This window comes from Coturnix japonica, chromosome 6, assembly GCF_054131305.1.
Source record: "Coturnix japonica strain WE chromosome 6, WE-NBRP24, whole genome shotgun sequence".
In the NCBI taxonomy this organism is placed as follows: Eukaryota; Metazoa; Chordata; class Aves; order Galliformes; family Phasianidae; genus Coturnix; species Coturnix japonica.
The window spans coordinates 5,513,643-5,524,541 of record NC_140668.1 but is presented as its reverse complement, the minus strand read 5'-3'; the positions used below and the strand labels follow the sequence as shown (position 1 = coordinate 5,524,541).

The following is a 10,899-nucleotide window of genomic DNA, read 5'->3' as shown; positions in this document are numbered from 1 at the left end:
GCGGATATTTGGAGCATGGGTGTACTGCTGTATGCTCTGCTGTGTGGGTTTTTCCTTTGGATGATGACAATATGATGGCACTCTACAGGAGGATACCAGTGGGTATCAGTGGTGCTAGAATACACTGAGAAGGGAAATAGCTGAGCTTGACAAGAGGCCTTGCTTTTCGGATGGCAGAACATGCTGAGCTGTGGGTAGAAAGGCCTGTCTGCTGAATATTGTCCCTGTTTTTGCTGCTTTGTCTACCAGTATTTTGTGGATTTGGTTCTACGCTTGGTTGGCCTATGTGGCACTGTAGCCTAATTCTGTACCATGATAGCATACAGAATTTAAGGAGAAGTATTTTCTTGCCAATGGGCTGGATTTTTTGTATCTGGTTCTTCAACTGGCTGCTCCCTATACTATCTGTAGTAAAAATATAGACACATCATTTGATTTCCCTGAAATGAATGTTCCTAAATGCCAGCTCTTCTCATGTCTACAAAGATCAAAGTTCTGCATTTGCTATTAGAATTTCCTCTTCCAGAATCAGGAGGTAATGTAGGACCCCACAGATTGCCTTCAGAATTCAACAGTTAGTTGTGTTTCCTTTCGGAGAACTTAATCAGAATGCAGTAAAAACTTGATAATCTCATGGGTATTAAGTTACAGGCTTGCTATTTCTGCACTGAATTTGTTTTTATTTTACATGGTTGTGATCTGAAAGTTGCTTGAAACGCAGGCACCTTGGCACTGTTGTGTAACTGAATTTCACACATTATAGATCTTGAAATATAAAACTCTGACTTGTTTTCAGTCTGCTGCTTGAGTCTAATCAGGGTCATAGTGTCTGTGTGCAGTGGAGTGTGTGGGGAGATTGTTGCTGCAGATCCTGGGAAGTTGCTGTGTATTTGCAGACAATGGCTGCTGTTGGTCACTGGGTGCCACTGTTGCTCTGAAGAACAGCTGTGCTGTGCATGCAGCACAGCATGCTGTGCACGCCATGGAACTAGGAATCAAGAAGAGATAGAAGCGGCACTTCTGCTCTAGTAAAAGGTCTCATCTGCTGACAGGCTTTTGTACTTGAATTCAGAACTCAGGACCTGTTGCCACAGAGGGACTAGTTGCTGAAGTTGGATGACTCTTTCTGTTTACTCCTTGTAATATGTAGCCATAACACTAACTATTTTAAAAAGAATCTGAAATCATGGCTAATTATTGACTGCTGCACAGCAGAACACTACCACGGTGAGATTGGGCTGTGAGATGACTTGAAAGCTGTTTCCTCAGTATAGGTCTTATTCGTGCAGCTGGGACACCTTGATGAAGACTGTGTAACAGCTTTCTGTGTTTCACAACAAGAGAAGAGAGAGTAGATCAGCATTAACATCAGAGGTAATAAACGTATGTCAGTAATTCTCTGTATTTAAGCCCGCTACTACAGTAAATAACCTTACTGTATTAACAGACTCTAACACTCACTTATTCTCAAACATGAAATATTTCACACCTTTCAGAGGTAAGGTACCACTGCAGAACTTCATAGTCTACCTAATAACTACATTTCTGAAGTTCACATTTATTCCTTTTTTCTCCTTTAATTGTGTTTTCTCAGCCTTTCTGTTATATTCTACCATGCTGAAATCCTTATGAATCTCTGGAAGTCCAGGCAGACTCAAAACAGAAACTGATGGATGAACAGCAGATGTCACATGCTGGCTTAACTCCCTGCTTTGAAATATTTCACTAATAGGTGGAAAATATCAACACGTCAGGTAGGACAACAAAGCAAATTTGGGGAATTACAGTTCACAAATACTTCAGAAAATGAATTAATTCCAGTAACTTTTGAAAATAAATGGGAAAAGCTGAACTGAGTGCTGCTAGAGATGCTGTATAAATGTCAATAATGACATTCCAAGGTGTAGAAGAGATTTAAAACATGATGGGTACTCTGGCATTAAACTGAATCTGAAAGTTGTCTCTTGCAATTGAGTTGTCTTTCTGTTAAATAGAAAGTGGTAGAATTTGAAGGATTGTTAAGATTTCCATATAACCTTAGTAAGACTAGATGTAAAATGTAAGTTTTATCTAGGCGAGATCGTTTGTGGAGTCACTGTTACTTCTTTTTTAGGTACAGGGAATAAAGAGAACAATCGACCTACAAGGGAAAAACGTTCTTCCGTTCACGTCTGTGATATTTTCACAGTCTTAACTCAAAGGACTTCTAATGCCTGATAAGTAATTCAAGCTTATTATACTACACTGAGTCTGTCAAGCATTGTACCCACGGTTCTCATAGTAGTCAAAAAGCTGCTGAAAGTCCAGCTGAATGTCGATGCTCCTTGGAGCTGGGCTGGAACTTGCCCCCAGAAATGGGAGTCCAGCTGAAATGCTGTGCAAACTGAATTAGTAGGAGCTTTGCCATTCACTTCAGTAGAGAGATTCTGGCACCAGCTTTAGATTTCACTTCCAGCAATTGTACAATACACTAACTTTCAAGCAAAAATGAGAATAGTCTGCTTCTTTATCTCAGACATATTGTGTGAATCAGCTGAGGCCTGAAACTACCCTAATGTGATCAGACGTGAAGGTTGCACATCAAGGGGAAAATATGGCAGACATGCAGAAATTTTCTTTGTACTGACAATGTTTCTGAAGAGATCTACATCCTCTTGTTTTCTCGCAGAATTACGACCAGTTGTGGCAACCTATCTCTTGCTTCAGTCTAAGAAGGCTCGTGGCAAGCACATTCCCTTGAGAATTCCATCCCAAACAGGACGTGCCAGTACCACACAGTCAGGAAGCCTGGGGGTAAGTTTTAGAGTTCAGCACAAGGTTCAGGTCAAAATGCCTCTGTGTGCTGAAGCTCTGCCCGGGTAAACAGTCTGGTGGCCTAAACATCGGTGAGGGAGCATGTGTGCAACCGGTCTTGGTCATCAAATCTTGTTCTATGATAAGGCCACCGACTCAGTGTATGAAGGAAAAGGATGTAATCTTTCTAGATTTCAGGGAGGCCTTTGATCCTGTCCCTTTGGCTGCATGTTCCCAACCTTCCATCAGGAAGCCAGGAGTACTGTTCTGTGTCATGAAAAGGCAGCCAGTGGTTTGACTGTCACATGTTTATGTGTTTGGATGTTTCACAGTGGGTCTTAAGTAAAAGGAACTCAGGTTTTGGTTGCCTGCAGGACAGATGTTCTTTTGGGTTCAATATGTTTGCATAGTGACTTGCAACCATGGGACTGGTGTTCAAGGACCCTTTTTGTTCCTTCAGTTCCTCGGTTCTTTCTTGCCTAGATTTGACACTTTGTTTCAACAGAAGAGCTGATATTCGCTTTGGGAGCACTAAGCAGCTGTTTATGTGGCTTAGAGGAAGACTGTCTGTCTTCTACCCTGTGGGCATGGAACAGCCACAGTTCCCCCTGGAACAACATCAATGACCCACACCACTAATTGGATTCTCCTTTTTAATGTAGTGGTAGCGAGGTGAAAATGTGGCTGTGGAGTATTTTTACTAAGGAACTTCTATATAGATTTTGTTCATCTTTGCGCACCTCATCACCTGATCTGTGTCAGTGAGCAGAAGCCGAAAGCAGGCATGGGATGTTCTGAAGAGCAGAGAAAGAGATAGGGAGGAAGGTGATTAAGACAATCCCCTCTGCTGCTGTGTGTCCCAGAACTGCCCAGTTCTGTGGCAAAGTGTTGTACAAGATGAAGAGGCCAAGAGATTGGGAGTAGAATGAATAGAAAATATGCCTTACTTAGGCCATACTCAGCGTATTAATACTTCTCAGTTAGTTTTAGAATTCTAGAAGTGAAAGGTAAGGAGGTAGAAGCCTGCAAGTTGTGTCCTTTTTTACAGCTGCTCTTTTCTTATGGGAGGATGAAGTGATGAAGATTGGTCTATTCTACAAGCTGTTCCAACCTTTACTCTTAGTCTTAATGCCCCTTTGTGACGTCATAATGCCCTTTGTGACATCATAATGCCATTTGAGACAACATAATGCCCCTTTGTGACGTGATAATGCCCCTTTGTGACGTGATAATGCCCCTTTGTGACGTCATAACACCCCTTTGTGATGTCATAACACCCCTTTCTGACGTCATAACACCCCTTTCTGACGTCATAATGAGCCTTTCTGATGTCATAATGAGCCTTTCTGATGTCATAATTCCAAATTGTGATATCATAATGCTTCTTTGTGATGTCATAATGCCCTTTGTGCCGACGTAATACCCTTTGTGACGTCGTAATGCCCTTTCTGACGTCGTAATGCCCTTTGCGACGTCATAATGCTCCTTTGCGACGTCATAATGCTCCTTTGTGACGTCATAATGCTCCTTTGTGATGTCATAATGCTCCTTTGTGACGTCATAATGCCCTTTCTGACGTCATAATGCCCCTTTGTGATGTCATAATGCTTCTTTGCGATGTCATAATGCTCCTTTGTGACGTCATAATGCCCCTTTGTGATGTCATAATGCTCCTTTGTGACGTCATAATGCCCCTTTGTGATGTCATAATGCTCCTTTGTGACGTCATAATGCCCCTTTGTGACGTCATAATGCTCCTTTGTGACGTCGTAATGCCCCTTTGTGATGTCATAATGCTCCTTTGTGATGTCATAATGCTTCTTTGTGAGGTATCTGTGGTGCCATTGATAATGAAGTATGATGAACTGGAAGGCTTTCAGTAGAATTGCAGCCCTAACGTAAACAATGACATGAACTCTGGAATTCTGTGTAAAATCATTACCTAGCTTGTGGTCCGGCTCTTCAAACCAAAGGCTATGAGGTGCTGCTCTTGTTGACACAGGCTGTGAAAGATGACTTGAGCTCTAAGAGTAATTTCCCTTCTGCTCTTGATATGAACGTCAAATCCACAATTAGAATATTAAGAACATAATATAAAAGTTTTTTCTGCTGGACTGAGGACTGGGCAGTAAGAAACCGGATGAGGTTTAACAAAAGCAAGTGTAGAGTCTTGCACCTGGGTAGAAATAATTGCATGCACCAGTACAGGCTGGGGGAAGAGCTGCTGGAGAGGAGCTCTGCTGAGAGGGACCTGGGCGTCCTGGTGGACAACAGATTAACCATGAGCCAGCAGTGTGCCCTTGTAGCCAAAAAAGCCAATGGCATCCTGGGGTGTATTAAAAAGAGCGTGTCCAGCAGGTCGAAGGAGGTGATCCTCCCCCTCTACTCTGCCGTGGTGAGGCCTCATCTGGAATATTGTTTCCAGTTCTGGGCTCCCCAGTACAAAAAGACAGGGATCTCTTGGAAAGAGTCCAGCGGAGGGCCACTAAGATGGTGAAGGGCCTGGAGCATCTCCCCAATGAGGAGAGACTTAGGGAACTGCGTCTGTTTAGCCTTGAGAAAAGAAGGCTGAGAGGGGACTTGATCCAGGTTTATAAATACCTGAGGTGTGGGAGCCATAGTGGTGAGTCTGGTCTCTTTTCAGTAGTGCGTGGGGATAGGACTAGGGGTAATGGGATGAAAGTACAGCATAGGAAGTTCCGCACAAATGTGCGGAAGAACTTCTTTACAGTGAGGGTGACGGAGCACTGGAACAGACTGCCCAGGGAGGTGGTGGAGTCTCCTTCTCTGGAGATATTTAAGACCCGCCTGGACACCTACCTGTGTGACATGGTGTAGGGAGCCTGCTTTGGCAGGGGGGTTGGACTCGATGATCTCTAGAGGTCCCTTCCAACCCCTACGATTCTGTGATTCTGTGATTCTGTGACTTCCATTAGCTGTTAGCCATAGTTTGGAACTTGCAAAGCAATCATATTGGAGCCTTGCTGGGCAACCTGCTCCAGTGTCTCACCACACCCACAGTAAAGCATTTCTTCCTAATATCCAATCCTAATCTACCTTCTTCCCATGTAAAGCCATTTTCCCTCATTCTGTTGCTACCTGCCCTTATAAAAAGTCCCTCCCCAGCCTTCCCTGTAGGCCCTCTTCAGATACTGGAAGGCCACTCTAAGGTCTCCTTGGAGTCTTCTCCAGGCTGCAGAGCCCCATCTCTCTCAGCCTGTGCACATAGCAGAGGTGCTTTCAGCCCCCTCTGATCACCTTCATGGCCCTCCTCTGGACCTGCCTGAACATCTCCAAGTCCTTCTTGTGTTGAGGGCTCCAGAACTGCGTGCAGTGCTCCAGATGGGGTTTCAATGAGAGGAGTGTGGAGGGGCAGCACCACCTCCCTCGACCTGCTGGTCATGCTTCTATGCTTTAAGCTTATGCTTTAAGGTCCTATATGCTTTAAGGTTTAGATAGTGCAGTCGCCACACCTCTTCAGGTTTATCTCTGAATGTCCCTTCCAAGTGAACCGTGCTGATCCAGACAGTTCGGACTGCTCATTAAAATGTTTTAGTAGGTTGGGCTGGTCCTACGAAGTAGTTTGACTGCAGTAAGCAATGTACATGGTGCGCTGTGAGTACTGCACACATTCCTCTTGGCAGCTTGTGGAACAGACATTGTGCATTGTTTGGATTGTGTAAGCATTCCTGTTGGTCTCTTGTGATGCTTACCTTCTTAGAGCACCTTTCCTTGTTTGGCTCTACATATTTTGCTACCTTACTTGTTCTGTTTGGCTTAGCAGGGAAGGTCTTCTTCTGAAGCATCCTCAGTCTTGGTCTGGGCAGCATACTTAGAAATGACATGGACGTTACATGAGTGGGTGGTCAAAGGGGGGAAGAACTCACCTTTCTGATCTGTTTCCTTTTAGAACACAGTCCTGGAGAGGATTTGCTTTCCTTGTTTCCTGGAGACTTGGATTCTTAGATGGTTTTGACTGCAGCTGTTTCTGATGTTAATTCCTTTCTCTGTACTTTAGTAGCCAAGTACACGTGGAGTGCTTTGGAATTGTCTGAAGTTGCCAGGTTGCTTGTGATCACATATGTAACGTGGAGTTATGTGTTGTGCCAGTGATAATTCAGTGTGATGAACTTGAAGGCTTTCAGTAGAATTGCAGCCCTAAAGTAAACAATGACTTGAACTCTGGATTTCTGTGTAAAATCATTAGCTGCCTTGTGGTCTGGGTCTTCAAACCAAAGGCTGTGAGGTGCTGCTCTTGTTGACACAGGCTGTGAAAGATGACTTGAAGCTCTAAGAGTAATTTCCCTTCTGCTCTTGATATGAATGTCAAACCCACAATTACAGTATTAAGAACATAATATAAAAGTTGGTGCTGCTGGCCTATTGGCTTCCATTAGCTGTTAGCCATAGTTTGGAACTTGCAAAGCAATCTTATTTAGATTTTAGTAATGAAATCTTCTGATGAAATCTTCCTTTTAATTCTGCAAAAGAATCTCAATGGAACATTTCAGTCTGAAAAGGCTCTGACATATGAAGATGTGCCAGACTGCAGCCATGTGCCAGATGTGTTTGGATCCATGGAATTTTCTGATGTAGCTTCAGTGTTTGAAGAATCTCCGCTCGATCTAAATACTCAGAGAACAAAGCAGGTGTGTGAAGATGTAGTGCTAGTTTCTTACAGAAAAAATACAGCACTTAATCCAGAAATCTGCTTCTCATTGTATCTAGTGCTTACTCCATATTTAAGTATCTAGTGGACCTTGACCAAAGGGAGATACAGATTGAGCAAAGAAGTATGTTAAGCATAAATTTTGGTGCCTTCTACCTGTAGGCCATGGTTGGTTTAATGAGAACCCTAACTCCAGTGTTTGGTTTGCACAGAAACAGCAAGCAAGGGAACAAGTAAAGGAGTCAGTGAGGATTTTAAAACACAATGGGAAGCGATGAGGCACAGTTCATAAGATTCTGGAGTTAGGCTAAAGGTACACAGACCTTTAAAGGTACCGAAAGAAGTTCAGTCTTACTGTGTTGGACAAGAAAATCCACAGTGAAGTAATTGAAATTTTGCAGCCAAACCAAGTGATAATTCATAGTTATGTTTAGATAAGCTGGTGAGGGTTAATCGTAAATGGGGAACTGACATGAACAAATAAAAAATGGCATTTGAGAGTCTATAAGAAACGCACTTATTCTAGGAAAGAATCAGAGGTTTTAACTCTTTTGTTCAATAGACAAGTAGTGTATGATGTTTTTATAAGCATTGTGTCTGACCTTCTCAGCTGTTAGAATTTCTTTGACAGTAACTTCTCCGGCTGTGATCAGAAAACCTTTTGTTCCATCTCTGGCAGCATTTGAGGCATGATACTCTACTGGGTGATATGGAATTCACACTGTCAACTCCAGTGACAAGAAAAGTGGCATCTAAGCAGCGTGCAAACACAGAGAATGTTGATGCAGAGTCAGTGTTAAGAAATGAGCTGCCCTTTGCATTTCCTGCTCCTGCTCTTTTCAAAGAGTCAGACAGAGAAGCAAGTAGAAGGCATACCCTTTCAGGCGCCTACTTCCAAAGGTATGTTGTATCTAACAAATGAAAACCTAGAACATGTGTAGCTTAGGAATTTTTTACTTTAAATATGAATGCAATCCTTGTAGGTCCTGATATTCTGAAAGATTTCTGTGTGGGGTTTATTTGGTCACAGCACATACAGCCACCAGCCTGTACATCTAACAGTGCACTGCAAGCAGTTTAACCATATATCAGGGCACGGTACTCGTCTATTAATGATAGAAGTTCTCACAGTTTCATAAGGATCATGCCTTGAGATGCATTCAGATAATGAGACAAGTGCTGTGCTCCTAAATCTAGCATGTGCTTCTACTTCCCATCGAGATCTAGTAGATAATTTCTTTAACATTCATGATGAGGGTTTTGTTTTTATTTTTTTCTGGTCTATTATTTTGAGTGAAAGAAAAGGGTATGCTTTTATTTAAGCGTGCTTTTGATTGCAACATGCTTCTATATTAAATGTAACCTACTGAATTCCTCATGATAGCATACCAGTACTTGTGTGTATCTGTTCTCCCTAACAGAGTAAGAAGAGTCTCAGTGAACCTGGACAGTGTTACCCAGGGTTGTGAGAACAGCTGAATGATTGTTGAGAACTGGTCAACTCGTGAGCCTGAGACCTGGGATCCTCCATCCTAGGGTGGAACTTTACTGGAGCATGTGGATGCCACCAAAACAAAAGGACTGTGTACAATAGACTGAGAGTTTGCTGAGTTTCTTGGTTGACAGAAAGCACAACTAACTCAGCAGCAAATGACGTATTTGGGATAGGAGATGACAGCTGGACTTTGAACCTTAAGGACTGCCAAGAAAGAAGCCATCTGCTCAACCCCTGAGCTGCAAACTGCCAAGGAACTCCATACGTTGCCAGGAATGACAGGAGGGTGCCGACCATGGATACACAGCTATGGACTGATGGTAAACTTCAAACAGCTTGAAGTGAGTAAGGGATAGCCAGGGTGCACTGGTGCTCAATATTCAGGAAGCCTATAAATCTACAGTGGGCCAAAGAATACCAGTTTTAATATCTCATGCAGTGTTTACTGTATTGGAGGCAAAAGGTGGACATTGGCTCTCACCCCAAAGATTCCCGAAATACCAGGCCATCCTGGTGGAGCAGGGTGATATAGAAATAATTGTAACTACTATTGCCAGCCCAGTATCTTTCCTTAGCGGAACTCCCCTGGTGGAGAACCAGGATGACATGACTGCTTTGAAACAACTGAAGCTGCACATTGCAGCCGGTCGGTCGGAGCTGAAGGACGAACCCTTAGAAGATGCAGAAGACGCCTGGTTTACCAGCAGCTGCAGTTTTGTGAGACAAGGAGGCTGTAAGGCAGGACATGCAGTAACTGCTACTGAGCAGGGAATGGAAGCACAACCATCAGCCGTGGGGACTACCCCTCAGAAGGCTGAAATAACTGCCTTGACGAGAGCCTTAATGATATGGACGGATGCTAACTATGTGTTTGGGATGCCACATGCTCATAGTACCATCTGAAAAGAGCAAGTATTGCTCACACACAAGGAAAAGAGCGTGATGTAAATCTACCAAGGGTAGAGTTTGATTTTGAGTTGGATTTTCTGGGCTTTGAGACACGTCTTCCAGATGCACACTGTGTTATTTCTGATGTGTTGACCTGTTGAGGTCCAGCCTTAAATGAGGATTCAAGTAATACCATAGCAGGAATGGTTTAGATTGGAATTGGAATGCAGAAGGTTGGAGCCCGCAGGAGCAGGGAATCAATCATCTCCCTATGCTTGGCACTGGTGAGTCCTCACCTTGAGTTTTGTGTTCAGTTCTTGGCCCCTCACTGCAAGAAGGACACTGAAATCCTGAGATGTGTCCAAAGAAGAACACTGAAGGTATGAGGTATCTAGAGCACAAGTCTCTTTGCAAGCACTATCTTAGAGGCAGCCTTGATTTCTCCTGCCCCAAGCTTTGTGCCACAAGAGCTCTCCTGCTTCTCGCTGTGATGTGAGACCATATGGAAGGCTCTGCAGAGGTCCTTCCTTTTCTTGACTGTATTTTGTGTGGCTTTGGACTTGTTTTTGTCTTTCCCAAAGCCCTCTGCCCAATTCTGTGTCCTTCTCTGCAGCCTTGAATTCGATTCAGAGCAGGTTCCCGAGCTCAGTGTCTGAGACATTCACAGCGTGAGCTCCCTGTGCAAGATGTATTTCAGGGAGCTCCCGAGCCCTCTGCTGACTAAGCATCTCTATGCCAAATTCTCGGTAAGCTCAGGGCAGTGTCTTGGAAATGACACGTACCTGTTCCCTGGCCATCCTGGCTAGTGGTTGCAGCATTGCCCCAGCTCTGAGGTCTTCTTTCTGTTAGCCCCATGAGGCATGTCTTTGCCACATCCTGCCTCTCACTTGATGGCACTTGTGGTGGTGCCAGGAGGTGCTTATTTAAGCTATTCACAATGGTTGTGAGAATTCCCTTTCCTTTGCTGTTTCCCTGCTATTGATAGTATGGGGTTAATAGCAAAGGGGACTTGGAGTCAAATGCCTGCTGCGAGGAGCTGCACTGCGCAATCAGG

The 10,899-nt window shown here is 43.7% G+C and overlaps 1 long non-coding RNA gene across 2 annotated transcripts; it reads left to right on the top strand.

Annotated features, from left to right (window-relative positions):
- Positions 1 to 1,176: 1,176 nt before the first annotated feature.
- Positions 1,177 to 7,434, top strand: LOC146760304 (uncharacterized). 2 transcript variants are annotated; one of them, XR_014947621.1, is made up of 5 exons: positions 1,177 to 1,374; positions 1,649 to 1,754; positions 2,114 to 2,220; positions 2,669 to 2,793; positions 7,284 to 7,434. It is a non-coding gene; the product is annotated as an uncharacterized LOC146760304 (long non-coding RNA). The 2 variants fall into 2 exon arrangements; XR_014947620.1 differs by lacking the exon at positions 1,177 to 1,374 and having other exon boundaries at positions 1,383 to 1,754.
- The last annotated feature ends 3,465 nt before the right edge of the window (positions 7,435 to 10,899 follow it).